Raw genomic sequence first — 14,809 nt, forward strand, 5'->3', positions numbered from 1 at the left:
CATTCTGATTTGTTTAACGTATTACCTTACTGGCAGAATTTTTAATTATAAATCTTAGAGTTAAAAGGCTTAAATGCCTTAATATAATGTCTTTATATTCGAACATTTTTTAATTGTTTAAAATCAAATTAAATATCTTGCACTGTACTACGAAAATTTACAAACCAAGAATTCGTTAATACAACTCCTAAGGATTTAAAAATGAGTCTGATCAGAGTTCTGTGTACATTGTTTTTTGTATATGCCAATATAAGTGTACATAAAAGTAAAAGACTTAATCATTACCTCATCATACCTCCTGAACCTTGATTCCAAGGAATTAAAATTTTTCCAGTAAGTTTTCCTTAAGCTCCTCAGCATTTGAGACAGAAAGGGATACTGTTTTCAAAACCCATCTGGTTTGGTATTTTTCACATAATAAAACATTTTTATACCATATAACCTGCAAACCACCTTCAAGCTTATGGGATAAATTAAAACCATTCAAAAACACCTCACCCGCGAATGATTAATTGTAGATGGAATATCTATAAATGCTTTATAAATTTAGGCTTCTTTAAAACATGATGGAAATTATAATTTGTGTATGTGAGGTGAAATTAAACTATTCACTGCTTTTTGTATTTGTTATAATTAATGTAACAATAAAGCTAAGACATATGCACATGTGCACACACATACACACACACACACACACAAACAGATATAGAGATTACTATAGATAATTAACTGACTAACATATCTAGGCAGGAAGAAATATCACAAGGTTAATTTTTTATAAATTGTATATATCATTAGAAATACTGCTACATGATGCAGTGTGATACTAAATTTTCAGGTACCTAAAAATCTTTCTGTCATTATATTGATGTTAGATAAGAAGTTTTTTTTTTTTTTTATTAACCTACTTCATAAAAAAATGTATATTATAATTACATATATTTTTTTTTAATCAGCTAACAAAATTACATTTTCCTGTAATTTAATTATTTTTATAAAAATTTTACCTTGAATTTAAAAGAACAAGATAATATTCCTTGTTAAACTTATTTGTTACAGTTGAGAATAACTGTGTAATTGAAATAATGAAATTGACAATGTAATGACATGAAAATGAAAGAATGTATAATTTACTTTTAATGATCTTCTATTAATTTGACAATATAATACAAACTATTAAAAAGCACATACGACAAATTTTTTTTATACTTTCTAAGTTTATATTATGATGAAATATTGTATATCTTTTCATTTAAAATAATAAAAGATTGAATTTAATTTTCTAATATAATTTTCAATATATTATAATAAATGTATTATTTATTAAACACACCATGACCCAAAATGCCCCTGCCATAAACTCTTCTGATACATGGACAAGATTAACAAAAAATAATAAATACAAACACATATAAAAAAAAGCACAGACCTCTTAAAACAGGGCAAAAAACATCAATACATACTCCATAAATCAACATTAGAATTGTTTTACATAACAAATCTATACATTAATATCTCAATAACAGAATCATTCTTAGAAACAAAATCAAAGATAACAAAACATCTGGGAAAATGTGATTTTCAGAAAAATAAAAAAGAATAAACCTTTGATGCAAGCTGTTCCTATAAAATAAAAGTAAACATATGAGTTTTAAGACTTTTATTTACCAATCAGACTTTTATTTAAGACGATCATTTACCTATATGTCATTTGTGGTATTTTTATAAAATTAAAAATTAACAAATAAAATAAAATAAAATATTTTTAAGGATTATATCTTTTCCAGAGATAATTCCTTCTTTCAAATTTTCCAATCTGATCTTTTTAAATGGTCTTTTTCTCTCATCATCCACAATGAAAACAGTCCCAGATAATCTCCTAGGAGTCATCTCTCTTAATTTGTCATAAAAGACAAATCTTTAATGTTAAATGCATCCTCTGGACCTTTCTTGCAAATAAAAGATCCTTACCACTCCATAGCAACTTAACACTGCCAATCAACTTGCATTTACTCATCATCTGCCTGCGCTTCTTTGATATTTATGATTTCTGGGCTGGAACTGATTTGCTTTTAGACATAATGTATAACAGCAATCTATCTTTCTTTAGTTCATCTAGTGTCTGAATTTTCTTGAAAAATTTTCCTTCTTGAATAAACAGATTATAAATATGTGTTCTGCTTAATTTAAAAAAAAAAGAATACTTTCAGCAATAACATCAGCTGATGCCAAGAAACAACAGTATCAGTCGATAAAGGTGACCTACTGGGTTGATTTAGTGGTGAACTTGTCATTCCAAATCAACTGATTTTGAAATTGAGAATTTTAAGGTTCAAATCCTAGTAAAGGCACTTTTATAAGGATTTGAATACTTTTATAAGGACTTGAATACTATAATAATATTTGAAAACTTTAATATATGAAGACTTTTATAAGGATTTGAATACAAGATTTTGGATACTTGTGTTCTTTGGTGGTTGGGTTTCAATTAAACCACACGTCTCAGAAAGACTGTACAAGACTACACTTCATTCACATTCATACATATCAGCCTCATTCATCCTCTGAAGTAATATTTTACGGTGGTTCCAGAGGCTAAACAGAAAAAGATATAGTCACTAAGGATGCCCTCAAAGGCAGCTAAAAAAACTGTGATGAAATTCAGAAAATATTATATTTATTAAATTTGGTTTTGTACCTAAAAATATAAATTAAAAAAATTATTAACTATATTGTACATATTATACTTTGGCAGCTATGCGGGGTCATTAATATATTCAAAAAAGATTCTTATCAACATAAAACAGTGATTCCCAAATTTTAGCCCCACGAATCCCAAAAAATATATATATATAATGGATATTTTGTAACACCCCAATCCAATAAAACCTAGTTAAAACTATTTAGCTGCATTGATAGCAATGGATATGAACATGCATGTATACAAAGTTGAGTAATTTACAGGTTTCAATGATGTGTATGTGTCCTTGTAATTTGGTCTACTTGCATAATATTACTGTGAGAGTGTCACGTTAGAATATGCAATGGTACATTTGAACATGTCGTGCTCTCAGCAGTACTAAAAAGGCAAAAGGGATTGCAAAATGTCAGTTCAGTTTTGTATATGAAGCATGTGTCTGGTGTCTTTATTTAAGTTTTTAAAAGCATAGTTTCTTTGAAAATAATAATTTATGATTCGGTTTTTTAGTGTGTGGTCAAACAATATAACTGTTTTTTTTTTCAATTAGATTATTATGCAAAATGGATAAATTAGTGAAAAAGAAGCGATTCATCTACATTCAGTGAACTGATTGGTAAAAAGACAAAATTGTTCAATGACAGTTATTTAAATTATGGTTTTACTTCATTGGATGGAAAGCCACGGTGCATTTTTTTGCTTACAAGACCTCTCCGGTCCCGGTCAGACAAGGCATTTTCACATGCAAGAAAAATTGTCATTCATCTCATCCTCTGAAGTAATACCTAACAATGGTCCCAGAAGTTAAAAAAAAGATTTTTTAAATCCTCTCCGATGAAAGCATGAAGCCACCAAAATTAATTCCACACTTGGAAACTAAACATCATCTGTATCATAAAAGCGAACCCTTGGAATTTTTCAAAATAAAATTACATACTTTGATAAACCAACACGCTTCTATGTGTAAATAATGCTATACAGATAAAAAGTACACTTGAAGCATCTTACCTCATAACATTAAGAATAGCCAAGAGGTACAAACCCCATACAATTGCAGAAAACCTCATATTACTTTTTGCAGTTGAAATGGTCAGTCTTTTAATAGGCGTGGCAGAAGCAAATAAACTGAAAAAATTCCACTTTCTAACAACACAGTATCAAGGCGAATCGAAAACGTGGCTGCCGATGTTCGCGATCAGTCTCTTCTCATTTGCTGACTTAGGAATGTAGACTACTGTCTCCCTTTGGACAAAGAAATGAGTCTCTCTGAAAAAATAACTTTTTCTGCATTTCAATAGTCCATTCTTTATATTCCTTTGCCCATTTAAGTCTTTTTGTCTTCATAACCTGTGTCAGTAACTGCTTCTTTTTAAGTTTCCGAGCAAACCTACCCACTGCCAACAATCTTCTACGAAATGTCATATCAGAAATATTAGTCCCACTGGCTCTCAAGTCCCTATTAAGGTCAACAGCTGACTATCGTGGATTAATTTTGCTTTTTCTTATTAGTAATCGATCTTGTGTTCCCGTGATTTTCTTTTTTCGTCCACATTTTCCTTTTCTCTTTGGAGAGACGAAACCTGTTTCCTTAAACCTTTTCACAACGTTTACAGTACCTAACCCCACACTACACTTACTGGCAATCTGTATTTGAGTCATTTGTGTGTGTTGGGACAGAGCAACAATTTTTACGTTTTCGTGGTTTATATCTATTGTATTAACTAGAAACGAATAACACACTTACAAAAAAAGCTCACAGACGATGAATTATAAATGCATGAAAACCACTAATTCTGTTTGTATATGAACTTCGAACATAACCTCAAACAGCAAGCAGTCTGCCACAGAATGAAAATATCCTAAAAAGTACAAAAATTCGCTTTGGTCGGATTAATTTGTTCGTTACTGTATATTCGCATTTAAACGACTTGGATGTGAATTTACAAGGACGTAATAAAACATTTTATTAATGACAGACAGTTCATGCTTTAATTAAGAAGCTTAAAATCTGAATTATTCGCCGTCAAAGCAAAAATTGTGGTATATTTCCACTCAATTTGGAAGACGCTATTCACCACATTTTGGGTAGCATGAAGATGCTTTTGCGTAAACTAAACTTTAAATATAGTTGACGGAATATTTCACGGAAGATAAAAATTATTTCTGTAAGAGATGGGTTCAGAATGCATTTAGTGAAAATGTTGCAACTGCTAAGTTACCAGTTAAGATTCACGACCAGTTCATCGAAACTTTCAGCTACGTACAATTCACATCAGAAGATTGAAATAAGTTTTGGCCTGCTTGTTGCAGTGAATATGGTGATTTGATCACAGAAGCATTGAAAATATAAATCCCTTTCGCCAAGTCTTGCCTCTGTGAAAAGGTTTTTTCGTCTATGTTGCGCTAAAAACTAATTATAGGAATCGTCTTTTATCACCTGAAAATAATTTTTTTTTTTATGTGTTTTTAATATAGATCCACGTATAGAGGAAATTTTAAGTGAAAAATAAATGCGACTATCTCATTAATTTATTTTCTTTACGTGCGTACTTATAAATATAAGTAAATGTTTATAATAAGTGATTTTTTCTCATAATGATTTCATTATTGTTTACGTGTAAAACTGTAGGCTAATTTCGCGACCCCCACGATGGAAAACGCTGACAAAAGACATACAAAGAATATTAGCAGAGATGGATTTTTTTTATAGAATGTCAACTTTTATGTTTTTGAGCACTTCACATTTTCTATGGGTATTTGCCCAAACCTGAGAAAATTTTTCTTGTACCAGAATGACTCCAGGATAATTATACAGGGAGTTAAATTACCTTTAATTTACTATATTACTGGTCCTTGTACGAATTACGATCAAACTTGACTGAAAACTTTAAATTTTAAATATATTGTCAAGAAGACTTATTTATTTATAAGCATACCCTATTAATATATAAATCATTTGATGAATATTGAAGGAATAACATTTTACAATTTTATGTATTTCATTCTTAAAATATGTCATCTACAAAAAATGTATTTTTTATGGCACAGCTCCATGAAATTAACAAGGGAATGGAATAAGATTGACTGTCAATACTTATTAAACTTTTATTGTTGGTTCTTTCAGGAGTCAATGAGGACACAAACACACACAATCTGGTTTATTTATTAAACCAAATTAAAAATTTAGGGTTACAGCATAATAGCTATGTTTGCACAATTCTTCTGTTACACTGACAGATCTCTGAACAGAGAACAAATATATAATAAATTTATCTGACATGGACTAGTGATAGTATTTTTTATTTACTTTTTATTATTAATGATTTTTCAAATAATACACCAATAGATTTGGAAAGCTCTATTTTCTGTTTGTTATCACTGGATCTTTTGGTTATTTGTAGTGCACATTCTCTAAAAATAGTAAAAGATAATTTGAAGACTTTAGAAATGCATAAAACCTTACTATTAAAATCCAAATGAATAAAAGCAGTTACCAAATTGTTGTAAGATAATTTATACTTAAGTATACTAAATATTAATTTGTAACATTGAAATATTTTTGTAATTAATTCACCAAATAAGCTTGTAACTTGTGTGTGGAAATTTAGAAGCAAATAAAAAATGGCAAACTTTACCTGAATCCAAACTATGGAGCAAATAAATGAAAGGCTGTGTTATTAGTATATCACCATGGAGGACAGTGAAGTTCATTTTAAATGAACAAAAACTATTAAAGTAAAATCGATGCATGGTGTCCTATCAGTACATAAGTACATATTAGGATGTACTACCTGGTTTAGGGGTAATTTTTCAGAAATGAAAGGTGTATCCAGAAAGTCTGTTTAAGAAAGGGTACACAAAGGTTTAAACATTATTTTTCTGCTACCGCTTAGAAAGTGGATGTTGAAAACTGAACTTTTATCCCATTTTTGAGGGTTAAGTGATGAAGTGACAAATTTTCATTAGAAATAAACATATTAAGGTACTGATGCACAGTTAAGGATAATGCACAGTTAATAAATTTACTATACTTTTATTGTTATGAACTGAATCCTGAAGTAAATAAACTTTATGTATGTATTAGTATTTGGGCCTGTGAGCATGTGAGTACGCTCATACTTATATTATACATGTATATATAATCAGAATATTACATCTTGATTCAAAGCCTTAATGGAAATCGGTAAATAGCTAATAAGATATTTTATTTGATATTGTCACAGTGTATTTATTTCAAAAGAAATAATATATTAAAAGTCTGTTTACTTCAGAATCCAATTTACAGTAAATATTATATAGAGGTCATGTGATACCACATATTCATGAGTAAGTTTCAGTATCTGTAATGTAAAAATAAATGTGATAAACAATACTGTAATCTTTGATAATTTATAATGTTTATGATAAAATATGTAGTCTCCTGTGATGTTTTATAAAGTGATGCACTGCTAACATTTCTTCCTAAATCAATAAAAAATTGTGTAGTAATTATGTAAGCAGTACGTTATAACAATTAAAGTGAAATTACATTTTAAATTAATATTACTTAATTAATAGTTATACTAATCAATAACTCTATTAACGATAATAATAACTAATGTAATTAATAGTTATATTAATTGTAATAATTATTTCAATTATTATAGTTTATAAATCATATCATTTTATTGATTTTTAATTGCCCTTTTGTATTAAGCTAATAAAAACTTAAACTAATAAATTGTTTTCTTTTCTTTTGTCTTTAGTCATTTTACTAATTTGATGCAGTTCTCCAAGATTCCCTACCTACTGTTTCATTTCAGAATACCCCCTACATTCTATATCCCTAACAATCTGTTTTACGTATTCCAAACATTGCCTTCCTGTACAATTTTTCCCATTTACCTGTCCCTCCAATATCGATATCCCTCAGGATGCCTTCAGATGTAGCCTACAGGTCTGTCTCCTCTTTTAGCAATATTTTTCCAAATGCTTCTTTCTTCATCAATTTGCCACAATACCTCTTCATTTGTCACTTTATCCACCCATCTGATTTTTAATAATCTCCTTATAGTACCACCAGATTTCAAAAGCTTCTATACTTTTCCTCTCAGGTAATCCAATCGTCCAAGTTTCACTTCCATAAAAAGCTAATCTCCAAACATATACTTTCAAAAATGCTTTACTGATGTTTAAATTAATTTTTGATGTAAGCAAATTATATTTCTGGCTTGTTTCACCTGTGCTATTCAGCATTTTATATCGCTCCTGCTTCGTCCATCTTTAGTAATTCTACCTCCCAAATAACAAAATTCTTCTACCTCCATAATCTTTACTCCTCATATTTTCACATTCAGTGGTCCATCTTTGTTATTTCTACTATATTTCATTACTTTCGTTTTGTTCTTGTTTATTTTCATGTGGTAGTTCTTGTGTAGGACTTCATCTATGCCATTCATTGTTTCTTGTAAATCCTTTTTACTTTCAGCTAGAATTACTATATCATCAGCAAATCGTAGCATCTTTATCTTTTCACCTTGTACTGTTACTCAGAATCTAAATTGTTCTTTAACTTGTTAATTAATTGCTAGTTCTATGTAAAGATTAAAAAGTAACGGAGATAGGGAACATCCTTGTCAGACTCCCTTTCTTATTAAGGCTTCTTTCTTATGTTCTTCAATTATTACTGTTGCTGTTTGGTTCCTGTAAATGTTAGCAATTGTTGTTCTATCTCTGTATTTGAACCCTAATTTTTTTTAAATGAACATTTTATTCCAGTCTACGTAATCGAATGCCTTTTCTAGGTCTATAAATGCCAAGTATGTTGGTTTGTTTTTCTTTAATCTTCCTTCTACTATTAATCTGAGGCCTAAAATTGCTTCCCTTTTCCCTATACTTTTCCTGAAACCAAATTGGTCTTCTCCAAACACTTCCTCCACTCTCCTCTCAATTCTTCTGTATAGAATTCTAGTTAAGATTTTTTATGCATGATTAGTTAAAATAATTGTTCTGTATGCTTCACATTTCTTTGCTCCTGCTTTCTTTGTTATCATGAATATAACACTTTTTTTGAAGTCTGACGGAACTTCCCCTTTTTTATAAATATTACACACCAGTTTGTATAATCTATCAATTGCTTCCTCACCTGCGCTGTGCAGTAATTCTACAGGTATTCCATCTATTCCAGGAGCCTTTCTGCCATTCAAATCTTTTAAACCTCTCTTAAATTCAGATCTCAGTATTGTTTCTCCCATTTATCCTCTTCTTCAACTTCCTCTTCTTCCTCTATAACACCATTTTCTAATTAATTTCCTCTGTATAACACTTCAATATATTCCACCCACCTATCGAATTTACCTTTCATATTATAAATCGGTGTACCATCTTTGTTTAACACCTTATTGGATTTTAATTTATGTACCCCAAAATTTTGCTTAACTTTCCTGTATGCTCTGTCTATTTTACCAATGTTCTTTTTTCTTTCCACTTCTGAACACTTTTTTTTAACCCACTCTTCTTTTGCTAGTTTGCATTTCCTGTTTATAGTATTTCTTAATTGTTGATAGTTTCTTTTACTTTCTTCATCACTAGCATTCTTATATTTTCTACGTTCATCCATCAGTTGCAATATATCGTCTGAAACCCAAGGTTTTCTACCAGTTCTCTTTGTTCCGCCTAAGTTTGCTTCTGCTGATTTAAGAATTTCCTTTTTAACATTCTCCCATTCTTCTTCTACATTTTCTACCTTATCTTTTTTACTCAGACCTCTTGCAATGTCCTCTTCAAAAATCTTCTTTACTTCCTCTTCCTCAAGCTTCTCTAAATTCCACCGATTCATCTGACACCTTTTCTTCAGGTTTTTAAACCCCAATCTACATTTCATTAACACTAAATTATGGTCGCTATCAATGTCTGCTTCAGGGTAAGTTTTGCAGTCAATGAGTTGATTTCTCAATCTTTGCCTAACCATGATATAACCTATCTGATACCTTGCAGTATTGCCTGGCTTTTTCCAAGTGTACATTCTTCTATTATGATTTTTAAACTGGGTGTTGGCAATTACTAAATTATACTTTGTGCAAAACTCTATAAGTCGGTCCCCTCTTCCATTCCTTTTGCCCAGCCTGTATATTTCGCCATATTTCCTTCATTGCCTTTTCCAGTGCTTGCATTCCAATCTCCAACTATTATTAAATTTTCATCAATTTCTTCGTATACACATTCTACCTCATCATCATGGGCACTTGTAGGCATGTAGATGTTAACAATCGTTGTCGGTTTAGGTTTTGATTTTATCCTTATTACAATGATTCTGTTGCTATGCATTTTGAAATACTCTACTCTCTTTTCTATCTTCTTGTTCATTACGAAACCTACTCCTGCCTGCCCATTATTTGAAGCTGAGTTAATTATTCTAAAATCACTTGACCAAAAGTCGTTTTCCTCTTCCCACCGAACCTCACTAATTCCTACTACATCTACATTTATCCTATCCATTTCCCTCTTTAAATTTTCTAACCTACCAATCTTTTTTAAACTTCTAAAATTCCACGCTCCAACTCGTAGAATGTTATTTTTTAATTTTCTGGTGACCCCTTCCTTAGTAGTTCCCACACGGAGATCCGAACGGGGGACTAGTTTACCTCCAGAATATTTTACCAAGGAAGGCTATCATCATTGCTATATGAAAAACATATTAATGGTCAATAATTAAATACCTAATGTTAAATAAACAAGATAACACTAGAAAAGTTTAAAGTTCATACCATTCAATTTCTCCAAATATTTATTGTTTACTGTTTACAATAGAACTACCCTACACTTTATGAATGAATAAAATACTGACTACTTTACTAATAACTCATTGAACAATTTCCTGCATTCAACCACTGTCCATAATGGAATGCCTGTGATGTACTCTTCACTCATTGTTAGACAACTAAATATATTAATTAATGATAGTAACTGTCAAACAAAATTATTTATTTTGATTGACAGTTACTATCATAGGTACAAATTATCAATTAAAATTCAACTAAGTATTGTCTCAAACAATCAAAATGTACTTTCAAAACAAATACACAATTGAATTACACATCTGTTTTAAGATTTATATATTGTAAACAATTTTTGAGCATTTTTCGATTCATAATATTATTTAATAAAATATATCATTTTCTGCAAAGGGGCAAATCTCTCAAGAGTTTATGAAGTTGGAGGGTAAAGGGAGTAGTAAACCCTAAAGACACATTTGGTTTTTTATTGATTCTAAAATTATCTAAAAATTATCAGAGAATTCTTTTTCAAAAGAAAATCTTAATGCAAAAAAGATTATAAAATAATTATAATGAAGATTCTCAGTTAGATTAGTAAAATAAATATCCCAAAACAAAAAAAAAACAAAGGAACTTATATTTTTTCATTATAACTACCAGAAAAATTCTATTACTTTTTTTTTAGTAATAATATTGATTCACTTCAAAGTAATTCATCTTGAAAACTTTAATTACTATTTTTTTAATTTCTATTTTATTTTCTCATATGAAAATAACATATTTAAAAAATATAAAACATAAAAATAATCACTTGATATTTACAAAATTCTTGTTTGTATTTTTTTTTAAATTCATAGACAAATATTTTTGTTGACAAATTTTTCATTGTTCTTTTTGCAGATTTTTTTTAAAGATTAAATGGCTATTCTTTTTAGCAAAGATTGCAGATTCATCATAAATTAGATAAAACTTTTTCATTAAAAAAACCGTCATTAAAAAATGGTTATTTGTAGGTGTGAAGTGTCTGTAATCACTGGTTTCACTGTAACACATTTCCTATCAAACACAAAAAAAATCTTCAAAATAAAAACTATAACTTACGCAATGATATTAATATAAATATAAGAAATTACTATACAGAAATTCATAATTAAGAAGCCACTATTGAAAATTACATTCAGCACATATTTGTGTAACTTACATGTTGAATGGAATGCAGGTAAAGTGAGTTTTCTGTTTTTAATAAGAATTATTTAAAAATTTATCAAAAGAATAATATTATTCCCATAAAAGACAATTTTTTTGTTGTATTTTAAATAAATTGGTGGGAAGATTTTTCAAATGGTTCAACAATTTTTAAGAAATGGCAAATATAGCATAATAAGGCTCTTCCTTGTAAACTGAAATTTTATGTTGAGTTATATGAAAACAGTTCCATTGTCTCGTTTGGTAAAGGTGGATATTTTTATTTTTTATGAATACTTTTAAAAAAATTCCTGTTTCTATTATTTTTTTTTTTTTTAATTCATAGACAAATTTTTCACTGCTCTTCTTGCAGATTTTTTTTTTTAGATTAAATGACCATTCTTTTTAGCAAGGATTCATACTTATGGGTGCCAGGTTATCTGACAGTCCATTTTTATAACTTAAAAACTTGTTCTGACTTTTTGAGGGAGCCCCAAGAGATGACATACTTTATACAATAATATAAATAAGCATAATAAATATCTAATATTAAAAATTACAAAATTACGCATAAAGAAATGGAGCCTGATATGTATAATTAACTAAAATATGATATAAAATAGATAACACTAAAACATTATTGGAGGGAATCTGGTATACAGAACCGATTATAATTTACCATAACAAACCTTTCTTTCTTTTTCCTGATTAGCCTCCGGCAACTACCGTTTAGATAATTCTTCAGAGGATGATATGTATGAGTGTAAATGAAGTGTAGTCTTGTACATTCTCAGTTCGACCATTCCTGAGATGTGTGATTAATTGAAACCCAACCACCAAAGAACACCGGTATCCACGATCTAGTATTCAAATCCACGTAAAAATATCTGGCTTTACTAGGACTTGAACGCTGTAACTCTCGACTTCCAAATCAGCTGATTTGGGAAGACGCGTTAACCACTAGACCAACCCGGTGGGTACCATAACAAACCTACAAAAGTTTATTTTTCTGATGTAGTAACTAAAATGGATTCCAAATCACATGATGTATTTACAATAGATGTAATGTATCATGAACCTTGATACAAATAAAATGTATGGTGAATGTAACATTCTGATATAAAAACAACAAACTGTACGTGGTAATTTATTTTTTATTTATTTATTTTTTTAATTCGTTTATTTAATACATCTCCAATATTATCTTTATTTTAAACTGTAATTAAAATTCAGATGAATAAAATTTTACAAAGTGCAATACACAATATATATATATATATATATATATATATGAATGTAAACTTAAATGTAATTTATTTAAGTTTATTTTTCTCTTAATTGGATAGAATTAAATATAATAACAAGATATATTTTACTTAAAAATATTTATTATCTTTATTAATCTCTTGGTTAACCAATCAACTATATAAACTTATAAATTAAATTCACTTCGTTTCACTCAGAATTCTCTAAGCTTCCAGAATTTCTAAGTTTACACATTCATACACACATCATACAAAATTTTATTGCATACTAGAATTTAATTTATAAGTTTGTATAGTTGATTGGTTAACCCAAGAGATTAATAAAGATAATATATATATACTGGGTGATACTTAAGTATGGAAACAAATTTATATTGCATATCTGAGAGGTATCTAAATGAAGAAAGAAATGGAATTTTACATAATTAAAAAAGTGCATTTTGGTGGGTTTTTAATTTTTGTCCGCCACCTTGAATCAAACTTATTTTTTTAGATAAGAAGGTGACATATGACAAATGAATTTGATTTAAAATTTTACGAGATAAACAATGATGAAACCTGTTTTTCTGTTAGTGCCTTCATTATCGAGTTATAAGCATTCAAAGTTGCAATGATAGAAAAAACATGACTCAAACTCAGTGAACACCTAAACTAAAAAATCGTGTCAACACATTTTAAAGCCAAGCCAAGCAAAAAAATAACTTGGTTTTCCCCAAATCCAATGCTTGATGAATTTCAACTTGATCATGTAGCCACCTCTCAAAATTGCCAACAGAGATTCAAAATGTCAAGGTCAGAAAAACCATAAATATAATCTCAGATCACTATCTCTCTCAAATCAAGATGAATTTCATCCCTTATAAAAAGAGAAATAACTCTTAATGTCAAAATCCCAAAATTAAAAACAGAAAAGCCCTTTTAAATGAAAGGAAGAGAATTTCAAAATAAATTAAACACACCTAAAATTTGGAAAGATGTCACTCAAAATTTAATTAAATCCACCCAAGAAATTGCTCCAATAAAATTTCACAAAAAATGTGAAATTGGTGGAACGAAGAATGTAAAAATGTAATTAAAGAAACGCTTCTAGTCTGAAAAAAATAGAAGACACAGATCGACTCAAAGTTTGGCAAATATCAAGGTGGACTCAGAAGAAGTAGATCTTATGCAGAAAAAATTCTTAGCCTAAAAATGATATTGAAATAATACAACACAAGGCCAAAAGACATCTTTATTTCATTCATTGATTTTCAAAAAGCTTACGATTCAATAAATTAAAAAAAAACCATATTTGACACATTAAAAGAATACAAAGTTGACCAAAAACCATAAATTTAATCAAATTCACTTTAACCAACACTGTATATAAAGTTAAGTTTCTAGGTGAAATCAGCAAACCATTCCAAATATAAACAGCACTAAGCCAAGGAGATGGTTCACCGATACTTTTCAAATTGGTTTTATATAAAGCTATGAAAACCTTCTAGAAAATTAATGACTCAAGTGCAAAAAAAAGGAAGAAAAAATCAGAACGTCAAGATTGAGTGTTAGCTTTTGGCGATGACAAAGTCAACCAAATTAACCAATTGAAAGGTAGCTGAAAAATAGGCTTGCAGTCTTTTTCAAAGACAGAAATGACAAGTGCCTGTAAATATCCCCAAAAGACAATAGAAATAAAGTATGGCAAAATTAAGATCATGGATCATTTTAAATATATCTTGTAGAAGTAATTAGTAGAAACAGAACAGATAAACTAGTGATTGAGACTAACAAACACAAATTAGAACAACTAAACGTTTACTCAAAAAATATTTACAATAAAAAGAACCTTTCTATAAATGCAAATTAAGGCATTATAGTACAGTTTTAAGACCGGTAATCTTGTATGGTATGGAAATTACAAATAT

The 14,809-nt window shown here is 29.2% G+C and overlaps 1 long non-coding RNA gene across 1 annotated transcript in view; it reads right to left on the bottom strand.

The window, feature by feature from the left end:
• The window catches only part of LOC142330098 (uncharacterized), an 83,862-nt gene extending 79,344 nt beyond the window's left edge, over nt 1-4,518 (bottom strand). Inside the window, exon 1 of the long non-coding RNA XR_012757679.1 lies at nt 4,443-4,518. This is a non-coding gene — a long non-coding RNA (uncharacterized LOC142330098). The remainder of the gene's footprint in view (nt 1-4,442) is intronic.
• Nucleotides 4,519-14,809: the final 10,291 nt, after the last annotated feature.

Source organism: Lycorma delicatula, chromosome 9 (assembly GCF_047948215.1).
Source record: "Lycorma delicatula isolate Av1 chromosome 9, ASM4794821v1, whole genome shotgun sequence".
NCBI lineage: Eukaryota > Metazoa > Arthropoda > Insecta > Hemiptera > Fulgoridae > Lycorma > Lycorma delicatula.